The sequence below is a fragment of the Phyllopteryx taeniolatus genome, chromosome 17 (assembly GCF_024500385.1).
Source record: "Phyllopteryx taeniolatus isolate TA_2022b chromosome 17, UOR_Ptae_1.2, whole genome shotgun sequence".
Taxonomy (NCBI): Eukaryota; Metazoa; Chordata; class Actinopteri; order Syngnathiformes; family Syngnathidae; genus Phyllopteryx; species Phyllopteryx taeniolatus.
The window spans coordinates 8,966,420-8,981,916 of record NC_084518.1 but is presented as its reverse complement, the minus strand read 5'-3'; the positions used below and the strand labels follow the sequence as shown (position 1 = coordinate 8,981,916).

The 15,497-nt window shown below is 40.8% G+C and overlaps 1 long non-coding RNA gene across 1 annotated transcript; it reads left to right on the top strand.

Annotated features, from left to right (window-relative positions):
- The first annotated feature begins 1,978 nt into the window (after positions 1-1,978).
- On the top strand, positions 1,979-13,535 carry LOC133467633 (uncharacterized). The gene is made up of 9 exons (XR_009785263.1): positions 1,979-2,319; positions 5,904-5,990; positions 6,186-6,248; positions 6,864-7,795; positions 9,396-9,487; positions 9,656-9,704; positions 9,813-9,853; positions 9,955-10,089; positions 11,517-13,535. It is a non-coding gene; the product is annotated as an uncharacterized LOC133467633 (long non-coding RNA).
- Positions 13,536-15,497: the final 1,962 nt, after the last annotated feature.

The following is a 15,497-nucleotide window of genomic DNA, read 5'->3' as shown; positions in this document are numbered from 1 at the left end:
CAATACTTTTTCACGGCGCTGCACGTTTTTATTGTAGCGGCATAAAATATTTGTTCACAGTGCGGGAGTGTTCATGAATCTAGAATGTTGAAATCAAATTTACAGTATAATAATAGACATGCTCTGTGTTAACTGCTGGAGGCAGGAAGTCTTTTAAAGGTTAAAAAAAAGAAAAGAAATACAACCAATTTTTTTTAACGATACTTTGTATTTAATTTTTCTTGTACTTTTTTCTGCCATATTTGTTTTCCAGCATAAACCTTTGAAAGAATGCCAAATTTGTGTCCCCTTTTATGTCTCCGTTTACATTACATTTTAATAAATACAAATATTACATGATTTCTGGTGAGTATGAAAGGGTTCAAAAAGTTCAGGTACAGTAAATCCGCAAAATATTTACAGCATATTATAAATTTAAAATAAAGTATATAATACACTGTGTGAGGTTGAGAAGTTCCGACTAGATATAGTCGGGCTCACCTCTACACACGGCTTAGGCTCTGGTACCAGTCCTCTTGAGAGGGGTTGGACTCTTCCACTCTGGAGTTTCCCACGGTGAGAGGGGCCGAGCAGCTGTGGGTATACTTATTGCCCCCCGGCTTGGCAACTGTACATTGGTGTTCACCCCGCTGGACGAGAGGGTAGCCTCCCTCCGCCTTCGGGTGGGGGGATGGGTCCTGACTGTTGTGCCTATGCACCAAACAGCAGTTCAGAGTCCCCACCCTTTTTAGAGTCCTTGGAGGGGGTGCTGGAGAGCGCTCCCACTGGGGACTTCATCGTTCTGCTGGGGCACTTCAATGCTTACGTGGGCAATGACAGTAAGACCTGGAAGGGCGTGATTGGGAGAAACGCCACCCCCGAGCCCCGATCAGAACCCGAGTGGTGTTCTGTTATTGGACTTCTGTGCTCATCACGGATTATCCATAACAAACACAGTGTTCAAGCATAAGGGTGTCCACACGTGCACCTGGCACCAGAACACCCTAGGTCGCAGCTCAATGATCGACTTTGTGGTCGTGTCATCGGACTTGCGGCCGCATGCCTTGGACACTCGGGTAAAGAGAGGGGCGGAGCTGTCAACTGATCACCACCTGGTGGTGAGTTGGCTCCGTAAGGTGGTTGGTGCCTGTCATGGCGGCAATCCCCGAACCCGTTGGTGGACACCAGTGGTGAGGGACGCTGTTAAGCTGAAGAAAGAGTACTATCGGGCCTTTTTGGCCTGTGGGACACAGTTGATGGGTACCGGGTGGCAAAGCGGAATGGAGCTTTGGTGGTCGCTGAGGCTAAAACCTGGGCATGGGAGGAGTTTGCTGGAATCACTTCCAGGCGGCTTCGAGGAAATTCTGGTCCACCATTCGACGTCTCAGGAGCGGGAAGCAGTGCACCATCAACACTGTGTATAGTGGGCATGGGGCACTACTGACCTCGACTCGGGTAGTGTTGTTACTTTCGCGAATGTTTCGTTCAGAAGAACGAATCATTTTAGTGAACGAACTGAACCGAATCAGTTTATGAAATGATTCATTCTTTTAGCTTGGCAGCCGTGAGGCGAGCGAGTCGGCTGGGAGCGGAAACGGAACTGTTGAAGCGTTTTTTCACTCACTTCTGAATCTTCGGTGAATGACCAATGAGCAACCAGCGTGCAGTCGGCGGCGGGACTTCATTAAACTTACTACCATGTGATTTGCGATTCGCAAGCGTTGAGCAGCTAGCGTCAGGCAGCGCCGTCCTGGCGGGGGAGGGACTTAAGTGAACTAAGTGATTCGTTCAGTGAACTGATGTACTGAGGAACTGAAGAACTGAAGAGTGATTCGTTCATTGAACTTATCGTTCGCAATCCGTTAGATACGAGTGATTTGTTCGTTGAACTTCTTCGTTTGTGATCCGGCTAATTTTTGCACACATCAAGCACACATTCAAGCACACATATTTAAAATAAATGTAAATTAATAATAAATGTATGTACGTACACATACATATAATTCCCTCTGTGTCTCTAATGTGATTATTAAAGTTTTTTATTCCATAGTAATAATAATAAGAATACATTAAACTTATATAGCGTTTCTCAAGACACTGAAAGACGCTTTCTACTAATCAGATGACAATAACAGTAAGGTGAGTGAGCAGAAAGCCCAGCTGGCGGGGGTTGGTGTCAGCGACGTTCCACCACGGAATGCAGAAATTCATGCCAGCTGGCGAGAGTCGAGCTGGACGTCAGGGGACGCGGAAGGATGGTCGGTAGCTGAGCTCACTGCACGCATGTTCACGACTGACAACCGAAGCCGGGTGTTTGAAAGCTTGCTGAGAGAGAGATAGGTAGGTGATAATTAAGATAATTATTATTTTATTTTATTTGGGTTTTTTTTTAAATCATCTCCCTGCCTTTACTCGTTTACAATACATGACAACAACAATGCATAGTCCTTCGGTTAACGTGTTGAGTGACCGTGAACCTCAGGGATGGATCATTAACTGAATGAGGAAGCACTAGAATGATTTTGTGAAAAAGAACTGAACGGTTCGGTGAACAAAATTTTTGAACGAATCTTTCTAATGAACTGATTCACATTATTCAGTACACTCAAAAGAACTGCCGTGCCCATCACTAGACTCGAGACGTTGTGAGTTGGTGGGAGAATACTTCGAAGATCTCCTCAATTCCACCAACACACCTTCCCATGAAGAAGCAGAGTCTGGGGTCTCTGAGGCGGGCTTTCATATCTCTGGGGTTGAGGTTACTGAGGTGGTTAAAAAGCTCCTCGGTGGCAAGGGTGGATGAGATTCGCCGGGAGTTCCTAAAGGCTCTGGATGTTGAGGGGCTGTCCTGGTTGACACCCCTCTGCAACATCGCGTGGACATCTGGGACAGTGCCTCTGGGTTGGCAGACTGGGGTGGTGGTCTCCCTTTTTAAGAAGGGGGACCAGAGGGTGTGTTCCAACTACAGGTGAATCACACTCTTCAGCCTCCATGGTAAGGTCTATTCAGGGGTCCTGGAGAGGGGGGTCTGTCAGGAAGTATGCTGTGGGTGATAACTCGTTGTATATAAGAGAGCATGTCTGTTTCTTTAAAGTACACTTTAGTGGCCAAGGTTTTGTAATTAGCCTCATGTTCATGTTCTACAAAGAACACAGTGGTGTCCAAAAATTCTGCTTTCTTGTTGTATATTATGTTTCAGTTTGATTTTCATATGATGAGAATTCAACATTTGTAAAAAAAAGAAAAATAATGAAAACCAGCTGTCAAACTACTCCAGAGTCCAAAGATATCATCCAAATAGCATAAATATAAAAGGGGTCGTTGACGACATTTTAAGAAGGTCGTTTGTTCCAAATCAGCTAAATATATATCAGCATAAGGAGGGGAATACTTCCTTCCCATCGCACAACCAAAAATTTAGAGATAATATTTGCCATTAAATTCAAAATAATTTCTGGTCAAAGTGATTTCCAGTAGTTGTAAAAGTTCTTTGTCCGGACGCTGTGCTTGAGGGGAGTTCTGCAAAGCTTTTCTCACAGCCTGTAATCCCAATTCAGTATCAATGTTATTATATAAATAATCTATAACGATTGAAAAAAGAAAAGTATCCTTGGGTACAATTAAATTTCTCAGCTTTTCCACAAACTCATATGTGTCCTTAACATAACTAGGATGTAATTGTGCTAAGGGATTCATGTATTGGTCGATATATTCTGCAATTTGATATGATTAGGATCCACAGTCACTAACTATAGGGCGGCCAGTTGGTACTTTAAAGGGAACTGTCCAAGAGGTAGGATCTTTATGTATTTTAGGTAAAAAATAAAATAATCTAGACCGCAGTTCATCCGGGCCTAATAAAGCATTTGCTTATTAGTTAAGTACTTTTTTTTGGTGCCTTAAATCAATAATGATATCCCTCACCATTCTTTGAGTTCTAGATTCTATGGAATGCGGCAGTGGTACATAATAGTTTGCATTTTTAAATTGTCCATTAGCTTCTATAATATAGTTATGTTTATCCTGCAATACAATGTCCTCCTTTGTCTGCTGGCTTTATAATGTCCGCAGAGTCTTTAGAGCCTGTTTCTGATCCTCTGTGATATTACTTTGAATTTTGTACTTGGACGATAGTGTGATAAAGAGATTTCATTCCTTCTAATTAATTGACGAGTCGTGTCAGCCAATCCACTAAAATTTGCTTCCCAATTCAAGGGCCCCGTAAAAGGAGTGTGCATATAATCATCTTGATAGCTAAAGTAATCCAATCATTTTATTGTCCTATGATAATTACAAATATCACGTCGCAATTCCTGCAATTTTGGTGGATCTGGTGTCGGGATAAAAGTAAATACCCTGTCAAGTAAATCTTTTTGGACCATATCCAATTCGAACGAAGAGCAAAGTACCATCATGCTCGATCTGTGGGGGTCTGGATGATTCAGTTGCCCCGGCACATGTTTAACTCATTCACTGCCAGCCGTTTCCTGAGCAGGGAACCCCTAGACTGCCAGGCATTTTTGAGCAATTTCACTCATTTTTCAAGCCCTAAGGAATATTGTGTACTATGAATATGTAAGCACCAAAACCACCAAATGAAATATCAGACTCTCTTCTTTCATCAGTAAGTTTGTCTCTAGCTCATACCGTTGTTTAGTAATCAGCATTCGAATATAGGCTACTTTCAGCCAATCCTGTTTCTGGAAGAAAAAAACAGAGAAACAGCCTTTTTCTGAAAACAGACACATCAAACAGAACAATGACTTTGACCCCAATATTTTTTTTCTTTAGTGAAAATCTCAAACATCTGAACATAAAACAACACTGAGAAAGTACTTTTGACAGACAAATTATGTATTTACAAGTATAACTGTACAGAATTTACATTAGACAAAAATGCATGAACAAATGAGGCTCCCACACTTGCACTTTTTACCTCCAAATTCTCCTCCTCTACCGTTTGCGCAATAGTCCAGGTTTTTATTACCTTGCGCAAAGTTTTATCCACATCTTATTTTATTCTTCTGTTGGCAGTGGATGGGATCCTGTGTGGTTGTCATTCTCCTTGAAACCAGTCACTACTTATGCTCGAAGCAGACCCTGTGCAGTTTAGAAATATAACTATTACGATAAAAATACATTGTTGTAATTGCTGTCGTGGGACGTGGAGAGAAAAAAGCTTGCAATTACGGTACTTTTTTTGTTTGCACTACATACTCGAATGGGAGTCGAACGTCTGCTGGATGCATACGCTGTAAATAAAAAAAATAGGATTAGGACATACGATTACTAGAGAATAGTTTTTATTGATGACGTGTTTTGCAAGGGTAAAAAAAAACATTACTTTTCTTCGTCGCAATCGTAAAAAGACGTTCGACTCGCGCGTGCTGATTTCCTGCAAGATGGATGAAATGGAAAATTCTAATCAGTACTGGCAACAGATGCCAGTACACATGTACTGTGAACTAGTGGGACTAAATTATGTTTTTATGTGAGGAGCGTGTTTGCTCGCTAAATGTAGCTAACGCGAGTTGCAAACGAGTTACATTCGCCTTCGTCTTCTTCGGAGGAGGCTCGGGATGAAATTCGGCTGGCTTTCCAGACGGAGTTGGATGGAATCAGATGAGTGCCAAAAAGAGTCACACGAAAAATTTTAAATCGTATACGTGAAAAAAAGATTCACACAAAAGTTTTTAAATAGTATACGTGATAAAAAAATTCACAGAAATTTTTTTGAATCACAAACGTGCCAATTTTTTTTTGCGTTTCTGTTTTTTTTCGCGTACGTTTAATTTTTTCGACCTTCCGGGTTTTTTTTCCCCGCTTGCGTTCTGTTTTTTTCGATTACTTTTGGCACAAACCTCTCGGGTGGGTGGGCTTTATGAGGAATGCAACCTCATTGGCTAATACGTTTTGACTGACAGCTCTGACTGACGGGAGCAAGCCCGTGTGCCCGGCACAGCGAGTGGACAAGCGTTCAACTACTGTATTTGGGCTCACTTCAGTTAAATGTAAGTAATGTATCTGTCATATATGTTGTCAATGCTGTACTAGGAAGTAGTGATGTGGTAATATTATGCAAGTAACATGTTAGAAGCGCACAGCCACAGTTCATCAACAATTTAGCAGCTATTAAACCGGCACATCTATTGTAACTTGCTAACGTATCTAGCTTCCATATTCATCTTCTCTTCGTCTTTCTCTAGTCTAGGAACTGACTCCGCCTCTTGTCTGACCGCTCCTACAGAAGACCTAGGATGGAGTCTCAGGTATGTCAATGAATTGTGTATTGGCCGGCCCACAAAAGCATATTATATGCGTCAGCTTCCATGATTCTTGCTCAAATTTACACCAAATTTGCAAATTCATATATAATAAATAATACCGTTGAGATGTGGCAACCATTTATTATTTTTTTTTTTTTTAAACAAATCCTTTTTAACAATAACTTGAACAGTAATTGAAGAAACTTATGCTTGACTTCTTGACTTTTTCTTTATGTTTTCACAGTCATAGCAGCTCTCTTAGGGAAACTGTAACTACAATGTGACCAGCCATAAAACGAGTTTGTCACCCAAACTATTATATTTTATTTTTTGTTAGCTTAAATCTATTTTTGTTAGTTTAAATTCAAACATCTATCTATCTATCTATCTATCTATCTATCTATCTATCTATCTATCTATCTATCTATCTATCTATCTACATCTTGCATTATTCTGTCCATCCATCCATCCATCCAACCGAACGAACGATCTCAGCTGTTGTTTCTTGCCTCTCTGATCAATTTACACTCGGGAACAGAATAAGGAATTGGTTATGTCGTATGTGTAGACTTTAAGGTTACTTTGTACTGACTTGGGAATGTGTGTTTGTTCCTGCAGGACCAAGTGACAAGAAATCTTGCAGAGGATTCACACACGATTCAGTCTCCTTCTCAGAAATGAACCCATTGATTTGGAATACCTCCTCGATGTTGCTCAACAAGAGCTTTCATTGGCAACATCCATCCATCCATCCATTTCAACACCGCTTATCCTGGTTAGGGTCGCGGGACGCTGGAGCCTATCCCAGCTAACTTCCGGCGAAAGGCGGACTACACCCTGAACTGGTCGCCAGTCAGTCGCAGGGCACATATAGACACGGACAACCATTCACACTCACATTCACACCGTCACTGAGTGGGAACTGAACCCACGCTGCCTGCACCAAAGTCAGGCGAGTGTACCACTACACCATCAGTGACTTCATTGGCAACAGTGGCATCAAATTACCTGAGCATCCCACGAGAAGTCCTTAACAGTCTACAGGAGTTGATCAACACCCTTAGTTTGAATGTTGTATCTGCTCCAGCTCCTAAAGCCTCCGATAACGTGTCAAATACTGTAACTGTAAATTATGGGAATCGGGGACGGCCACGCCTGGAAATTGACTCTGATAACGTTCATAGTCTCCTATGTACTGGTATTCCAGTGGAATATTTTTCAAGGTTGTATGGGGTGTCAAGAAGAACACTGAAAGAACATGGCCTTTCTGTTCGTGGATTCTATTCACAAATATCTGATGATGAACTTGATCGTGTTGTCAGGTCCATAAAAACAAGAATGCCCCATGCTGGGTATAGACTGGTAAAAGGTGAGCAGTTAGCCAGAGGCTACCGTATTCAGTGGCATAGGGTGAAGGCAACTATGCAGCGGGTGGATGGAGCAGGAGTTTTGCCAAGGATGGTACAACTTGGATTTGTAGCTCGCAGAAGCTACTGTGGTCCTGCACCATTGTCCTTGGTTCATGTAGACACCAACCATAAGTTAATCAGGTGAATATTTCAGTCTTCTGCTTACTCTGACATGCTCACTCATGTTTCTTGTTTTTGTTCTTTGGCAATCACATCTGAAAATGTATATTATCACCTGCTCAGATTTCATATTGTGATATTTGGTGGGATCGACGGTTTCTCAAGAAGGGTAGGTGAAAGATTGGTGTTGGAAAAAAGATATACCGTATTTTCACGACCATAAGGCGTACCGTATTAAAAGCCGCAGTCTCAGTTACGGGGCCTATTTCTGTTTTTAACACATACATAAAGCGCACCGTATTATTGGCCGCAGGCATGGTAAAACATATGCTAGCTTAAAACATACGGTAGCATGCATGCACGCTAAAACTGTTTTTAAAAAGGCAGCGGGAGCAAAACTGAGTTTGGTTGTACTTTGTTGAAGTATTTAACAATGTACTCACGTTATTTTTTGATCAATCCTCATCCACAAATCCATCAAAGTCCTCATCTTCTGTATCCGAAATGAACAGCTGGGCAAGTTCTCCATCAAACACGGCAGGTTCCCTCTCGTCATTGTCGGAGTCAGTCTCGTTGCCGTGCGGCTCTTCAGAAATGTTGCCGGCTTTTACGAAAGCTCGAACAACAGTGGAAGCAGACACATTAGCCCAAGCATCCACAATCAATTCACAAATTGTGACGTAACTCGCCCGCCGCTGCCTCCTAGTCTTAGTAAAGATGTGTTCGCCATCTGTCATCCATCGCTCCCACGCCGCTCGCAACTTCACTTTGAACCCCCCGTTTACACCGATGTCCAGCGGTTGGAGTTCCCTCGTCAAGCCTCCCGGAATGATGGCAAGCTCAGAGTTATTGCACGCAGTCGAATGGTGACTGTAGATACGCTTCTCCCGGCTGTTCTTTGCTCATTAATCCATTGCTCAAGTTGGTCTTCCAACTCGGGCCACCTCGCCTTGTTTCCGCGGAAGCTCATCTTCGTCTTCTTGACTTGGCGAAGCTCTTTTTCCTGCTTCCTCCACTTGCAAACCATGGATTTGTTGATCTTGAATTCTCTCGCGGCTGCTCGATTCCCATGTTCCTCCGCGTAACTGATAGGTTGCAGTTCAAACTGTGCTTCGTAAGCGTGTCTCTTTGTAGGTGCCATTTTCGGGGACCCTTAGCCAAACCGGTGTTGTTTTGCACAATGCACATACCGGCACTATATACCTACTGGGGGCGTGCCTTTAGCGTCCTCTGTCACGCGCACCCTTCCCCCTTTAACGTCCGCATGTTGTTCTCAGCCTTTCCTCTATATAAGCAGCGTGTCGGCAGTAAATGCTCCCAGTCAGTCAAGCGGAGCGTTCATCGAAGTCACACAACAATATTTAGAGATTTTGGAACTCTGTGCACACATAAGGCGTGCCACATTATAAGGCGCCCCATCCATTTTGGAGAAAATTTAAGACTTTTAAGTGCGCCTTATGGTCGTGAAAATACGGTACTCAAAATTGAAATTTTATTTTTTTTCACCCTCCTTTTCACCCAATGTGACGGTAGTCATATCCAGACCAACCTTCTCTTTTTATTAGCCTTTGTTGAAATTTCATGATAGTGAAATCTATATCTCCCCGTTCCTTTTACATAGATTCTATATCTTGATGCTGCCACAAACAACAAAGCCTCAACAGCATTCTCCTTCTTCATGGATGGTGTCCACAAACATGGCTGGCCCTCAAGGTAGGAAGTACATCAACGGATCATTATTCTTTGTTGTATGGGCTTCATTATCGGTTAATCCCCTGCAGCCCAGCACAAGGCATGATGACTGATTAAATTCTTTTAGAGAGCGTGCTGAGCAGGGAGTGGAAAATGTTGACATCGCACAATGCATATTCTCTGTACTAGGAACTGGACGTGGCAGCTTCATTGCTGGCGAAAGTGTCCACAATCAAAGGTAAAATCCACCAGATTAAGTTACAGCACAATCTAATTTAAGCATGGATTAAGTGTTCAATTTCTGTTTTGTTTTCTTTTACAAAACAATCTTTAATTTTGTACTCAGAATGAAGAGGCTGTGGTGTGATATGTAGTCAGCTGTCACTTGTAAGTACTATGATGTACTTAATACCCTGGAAGAAAGGGGACTGTTTGACCTCTCGGACGAGATGCACCTCTATTGTGTGCATTACGTGTTTCTCCCACAGCTCAAGTCTGATCTGAAGTGCTTTATGAGGAGTTGGAACACGCATCCAATCAGAACTGAAGAAAACGTTTCTCCGGAACAGCTGTGGTACATTGGAATTCTCCAAACACCTGTGGCTGAACCAAATATTATAGAGGTACCCTTGAATTCACTTAATAAACACTTTACTTAGATCACTATTTCTCAAAAGTTTTACACCAAGTCCCACCTCTAAAAATACTTTGCTCCCTCTAGGGACCACCAAAATGATCAATATTAAAATTAAGTAGTGTAGTAGGCCCAAGTGTTCAGCTAAAATGAGGCAGGCTTTACTGCTGACAGGTATAATTCCTAAATTGTACTCCAACCCACTCCAACATTAGGCCCAGTTTGAACATTAACACTGCATTCAAAGTAAAAAAACAAAAAAAACAAATAATGATTGAATTAGATATATTGCACATAAGTTAAATAGAAATTGTACCTAAATGTTTGGAAATAAACACTTCTGAAAGATCAAATGCAAATTTGTTGTTCTTCAAGGTTAAATACATAAAACTGTAGTAAAAAAATGCACTGTACCGGATTTTATTTTATTTTTTTGAAAAAGGTGAAGCCAATAACATTATGCATACATTTTAAACACTTCATTTTGTGATTCTTTTGAATACCACTATAGGGAACACACGTTCTACTGGTGGTTCTTGCCACGTACATCCATGCCAGGATTTTAACCAGAACCAGAAATAAGACATTACTACTGGTTTAGTATCTCTTTGGATCCCATGTTTTAGATTGGAGTTTCAGTACTAATTACTTTTAAAGCTCTCCATGGCCTTTCTCCCAGCTACCCAAGAGGGTAAAGGTCCCCTGGTATTTTGGGTTATTTTATTGGATTGTAAATCCATCCATCCATCCATCCATTTTCTGAGCCGCTTCTCCTCACTAGGGTCGCAGGCGTGCTGGAGCCTATCCCAGCTATCATCGGGCAGGAGGCGGGGTACACCCTGAACTGGTTGCCAGCCAATCGGAGGGCACATAGAAAAAAACAACATTCGCACTCACATTCACACCTAAGGGCAATTTAGAGTCCCCAATTAATGCATGTTTTTGGGATGTGGGAGGAAACCGGAGTGCCCGGAGAAAACCCACGCAGGCAAGGGGAGAACATGCAAACTCCACACAGGCGGGACCTGTGAACCCCGCTCCTCAGAACTGTGAGGCTGACGCTCTAACCAGTTGGCCACCGTGCCGCCTGGATTGTAAATATTAACTTAAATGTTTATTTAAAATTTCATTTAATCAATAGTAATTTATACAGGTTGAGATTGTTATTACTGAACCTTAACCCTATTATTTTATAAACCTTTAAATCAGGTGACAAGACTGCAACAGGTTAGCAGTTAAAGGATGTAGAGTTTTCTTTTTGGTTTTAGGCCATCTTCCAGTGCAATCTTCCTCAGTAGTCTTCTTCTGGTGTGAGAATTTGCAAACAGTCCACTATGTCCCCCCCCCAAAATGGTCCCGGCTTCAAGCCTAAGTGTTTGATCAGTCTTCATTGTTCTAATGTAACCTGTTTTTCAGGTTTCATCTTTTTCTCCAGCATAACAGCACTGATCCTAACCCAGATGATGGGGTGGTAGTGTCAGACATCCCTTGCCCCCTGTCCGACCATTGCGTTGATGTCCTTCAGGGATTCATAAATCCCATCACTTTGACCTTGTGTGACCAGGAACTTTATATTCAGACACTAGATCTTCTGCGAAGAGTGAGTGGTCTAATTCATTCACTGCAACTTTGAACTGAGACACTATCAGCAAACTTGTAAAATGTAGAATTTTAAAATTTTATATTTTGTTATGAGGTATTTATGTGGATGACTTTCAAGTAGTATCAACATTCAAGATTTAGTTTGGAGTTTATTTTTCCAAAGATGATTTGTTGTTCATTCAGTGCCTCTTTGATGTGGTGTTAAAACATTTTTTTTTCTATATATTATCTTCTGTTCAAAATTGACTGGATGCTGTGTATTTCCTTGTCTGACATCCTGTCCCGGTTGAATTGCATATGACTTTGTTGTCACATTGTATTGTGACTTAATAATAACACTTTTGAAACTGGTCCACCCTCAGAACCCACCATTAACTGCAATAAATAACAATCAAGTCATCACTCAATCAACTTTATATATTAGCATTCTCAGACAGCAAAAAATACAACCAGTAAATACAAGGGTGCAAAAATTCAGACTCCTTTCCCACCTGCCCAAAATGCCAATTTCTTTTTTAGAAAAAATTGCACCTAATTGTATTGTACTATATAAAACAGGAGTAACATTTTTTTCTCGACATAACCTGCAAACACACAAAATGAGAGCACAAAACATCCTAACTATATAACACTAATAGCATTTGTTCCCCACATAACTGGGCAACACAAAAACAATTTGCACAAAGCATGGCATCTTCCTTTCTAAAACACAGTAACATTTGTTTGCACATAACCCTGAAACATGAAAAATGTGAGCACAATGTGGGGTCTAATGGCGGTTAGCATACAAGCTTAATGGTGCATTATCACAACCAACTGATATTTTCTTTCCACTGCAAAAATTCCAGGGAAAGACCTGTAAAAAATATGTTACAGTAAATTAACAGCACTGCACAGCATGTTCAAATAATAACAATCTTTGTTTGACCATTAGTTTTACAGTACTGTGTTTTGTCCTCCAGAGCATATATGTCAAACTCAGGCCGAGGGGCCAAATTTGGCCCACGATGTAATTAAATGTGGCCCGCAAGACCATATTAAATGTGTATTGGAGCTGGCCCGCCAGTATATAGCACATGCGCCACTAATATTACAAAACCCAGAATTATTTGCTAGTGTGTTGGCCCATCAGTCTAGAACCGCGAGCGACCCTTCCCTTTCTGTTGCAGTCGTTAGCAACTATGCTACCAGTCTACTCGAGCGAATTTACAATTCCCCGTCCCAAAAATGGCCAAACGAAAGATGGAAAACAGTTAACTTCCAAGACAGGTGGGAGGCAGATTATCTGTTCACTAAAGTAAAATATAATATATATAATATAACAATTTAATGAATGTTTTTTCTTTAATGCCCTTTATCAACGCCTAGGCAGGGAATGTTAATAGTTTGAGGTTTGGATTTTTATTGAAGGACATTCTTATTTTTTTGGGTTGTTTTGTTGTTGGCCTTTGATTTAAAGATTTACATCAAAGAGAAAGGTAGTTGGAGATAGATAAATAGAAGCTAGAGAGACAGAAGAATTCATGTTATCTATTTAAATACAAAACAAACAAATACCACTTATGTGTTTTATTGCAAATTTCATTTCTCGGGTTTATAATATCAAAGTTTGTTTATTCCAGATTCAGTGTTTAAGCAAAATGTAAGTTTGTTCTCAATGATAAACTTTGTAACGCTACATTTCTCCAGAAAAGGATATTGAGTTTGGCCCATGACGTTGTCCCAATTTTTATTTTTGGCCCACTGTAAATTTTAGTTTGACACCCCTGCTCGAGAGTAATTGCTGTTAGATGTATTAAAAATATTTATTATTAAACATGAATTAAAACCTTAGACCACACTTGGTCGCTGACTCGTTCCCTGACTCTTTTCTGTGCTGGCATTGCCCAATGACCGATTCAGAATTGAAATAAGGTTCCGTACAGCTGCTGGAGCCTCCATTCCAGGGGTAGAATCTCGCTGCAAAGTGAAGATTAACTAGTTTAGTGACAACACTGTACATGTTCTGCAGATAGTAGGTATTATTGAGCAACTTCATTAATACCCAAAGTATTGTCTGATTTCAAATGATAATCTGTAAAATGTTGCTGATTAATGGTTTATTGCACCCCCACTGAAATGCTGTCAAAGTGTCAAGGCACTGTTACTTGTTGGCACAAATACTTGACTGGTATTTAGACCATAAAAAATGTTTTAAATCACACTAGAATTTGTTAGTTTGGACAGAAAAACAATTAACTAACACAACATCAAAGAGCAATTCATATATGTACTTGCATGATAGTGTTCATTCTTTATTCTTAGCACACATGGAAACTTGCAGTGTCCCACATTCGTTGGATGTATCAATTATAACTCTTATGACAAAAATAATTACTTCATTTACTTACCTGGGACTGCATCGTATGTCTATGTGAGCTCAGACCGAAGGCAGAGGGAGTTCCTAGAGAAAGAAAGCAAACAATAATAATTGTGTGAATGAATTCCATCTTTAATTAAGTCATACTGGTCAGTGGTGATAAGTGTTTAATGTTATTCAGTAATAGAATGCTCAGGTCACCATAAGTTTAGGAATAAAAGTGGCCATAGTAGTATATATACATGAATGAATATGGCTAGTTACAATAATCGTAATCTTCTATTAGATGGCAGGAAGTACATAGAGTAATTAATGAATGTAACATTAATGTTTCCACATTAATGTATCCACTTTTTGTGAAATTTTTGTTTCTTGTTGTGCCGTGAGATTTTTCTATTGTAAAATATGTGCCTTGGCTCCATAAAGGTTGGAAATCGCACTGCGGTCAAGCCAGCCTCCACTCGTAAAGTAGCAGTCAAGCCAGCCACCCCTAATTTTGTTCATACTAGGGATTACAGTAATAGGTCGCCAATTCGCGGCAATAGCCACCTTCAAAATAAAAGCTTTCCAATAATACGGACGTCAATGCTCTTCGGTTAAGGAATGCAACCAGCAAAGTTAATTTGAATCTTGAGATGCATTAAAAAAAAATTAGTTTATTTGATATTTTATGAAAAATAAATGGTAAAGGGACTGCACTTATACAGCGCTTTAGCGACACCATCACAGTGCCCAAAGCGCTTTACAAAGGCTCACACACACATTTATAAACCGATGGGCGACTGTTGCCATGCAAGGCGCTGCCTGGCCAACTGGGAGCAAATGAGGGTTCAGTGTCTTGCCCAAGGACACTTCGACATGCGGACGGACAGTCGTAGCAGGGATTCGAACCTGTTCTACCTACTGAGCCAAAGCCACCCTAAAATAATCCCATTGGTATTGCAAGACAAGTCCAGATCTGTGTGACAGACCACCAAGAACTCCACTAAAAGAGGTTTGATGAAGATCTGATGAAGTTTCTGAAAACTGCATATTTTGCTGTCATTACCCCTGACTGAAAAAAATCTGTTAAACACAGTACTGCAACACCGGTCCAGTACTGGGGGACACTACACCACCCCAGGTCTCCAACAAGAGTGGTCCCACCCAAATCTGATATGGCATTTCAAAATAAAAGTCCCTGAAATTTGTATATTTCACTGTCACTACCACTGATTTAAAACATTCATTAAAAATATTCTATGAGATATCACAACACCAGTCCAGTTCTGGGGGACACTACACCTCCCCAGGTTCCCAACAAAAGAGGTCCCATCAAAATCTGATGTGGCATTTCAACATAAAAGTCCCTTGAAATTGGTATATTTCACTGTCACTACCACTTATTTAAAATATTCATTAAAATAAATCTATGAGATATCGCAACACCAGTTCAG